The sequence below is a fragment of the Mandrillus leucophaeus genome, unplaced genomic scaffold (genome assembly GCF_000951045.1).
Source record: "Mandrillus leucophaeus isolate KB7577 unplaced genomic scaffold, Mleu.le_1.0 Scaffold419, whole genome shotgun sequence".
In the NCBI taxonomy this organism is placed as follows: domain Eukaryota; kingdom Metazoa; phylum Chordata; class Mammalia; order Primates; family Cercopithecidae; genus Mandrillus; species Mandrillus leucophaeus.
Window position 1 is genome coordinate 1,023,558 of NW_012104465.1, and position 1,706 is coordinate 1,025,263.

Below are 1,706 nucleotides of genomic sequence, written 5' to 3' on the forward strand. Positions count from 1 at the left end.
AACAGGGAAAGTACAAAATGATCCTGGACTATCTTGTTGAGCCAGACAGTAGGAAAGGCACATGTCAAAAGGACACAGGAGCTAGCATGAATGGACTTTCACTGCACCCATCTGGGACCACATGAGCACTAAAATCATGTCAGCAACGAGCGGGGCATGGTGGCTCACACCAGTAATCCCAGCACTTTGGGAGGCTGAGGCGGATCACCTGAGGTCAGGAGTTTGAGACCAGCCTGGCCGACATGGTGAAACCTCATCTCTACCCAAAATACAAAAATTAGCTGGGCATGGTGGCACGTCCCTGTAATCTCAGCTACCTGGGAGGCTGAGGAAGGAGAATCGCTTGAACCGAGGAGGCAGAGGTTGCGGTGAGCCAATATCACACCATTGCATTCTAGCCTGGGCAAAAAAAAAAAAAGGATATTATTGGAACAACTGATAAAATCTGAACATCAGCTATGAATTAGAAACCAGAATTGTGTAAAAAAATTACACTTTCTGATTTTGATCACTGTATTGTGGTTTTGTAAGACAAGGTCCTTGTTCTTAAGAAACACACTCTGAATTATTATTGTTATTTTTTTTACTGTCAGATGAAAGAAAGAGAGCACATTTATTCAGAAGAAACAACTGTTTGCTGGCATTGAGTTCTAAACAAAAGTTATCAGTGGAGTTACAGGGACATGGAATGGAGTAAGATATTAAATCATCTCTTCAGCAGTGACTAACAATGGATGTGGGAATGTCCTTCATATCAAGACTTTTCAGTTGAATATTAAGCGAGATGCAGTGCCTGCCCCAGAACAAACATCTCATAGAGAACTCCTAGATTCTTTGATCCTCTGTAGTTATTGGATAAACTCTTTCCCTCTCTTTCTCAGCCAAAGGTGTTTTTGTTGTTGTTGTTGTTTTTATTATACTTTTTAAGTTCTAGGGTACATGTGCACAACGTGCAGATTTGTTACATATGTATACATGTGCCATGTTGGTGTGCTGCACCCATTAACTTGTCATTTACATTAGGTATATCTCCTAATGCTGTCCCTCCCCCATCCCCCCACCCCACGACAGGCCCCGGAAACACACCCTGACTTATTTAATGATAGGGGCCTGATGTCTCCAATTTATTCTCCAATGGTTACAAAAAAGAACTACATACATATATAAAAATATACAAAGAGAAATTAAGAAGCAAATAGAGCAAAAATGTAAACAACTGGTAAAGAACAAAAGGGGGTTTCTTGTAGTATCATCTACCTTTTCTGTAAATTCGAAATTATATAAAAATTAGAAGTTGATAATAAAAATCCAATTTCTAATCCTCTTTATATAGTAAATTAATTAATTTAGAATAGGCAAGATAAGACTCTTAGTAAAAGACTCAAAGGATGTAAATGAATACACAGTAAAAAGTGTTTCTCTCTCATCTTTCTCATAGCTTCCCTCCTCAGAGGCAACCACTGCTGCTGTTTTTCTGTAAATTTGTTTAGAAACAGTTTAGTAGTTGTTGTTTTTGCATGAATGGCATTTTTTTTTTCTCTAATTAAAATGTTTATCTTGGCAAAAGTCTCATGCAAGTAGACAGAGAAAAGCTGAGTTTTTTAAGGCTGCATAGTATTCCATTTCATGGGTGATTATACAATAATATATTTAATCAGTCCCTATTGAACATTTAGTTTTGTTACTATGAACAATGCAAGCATAAA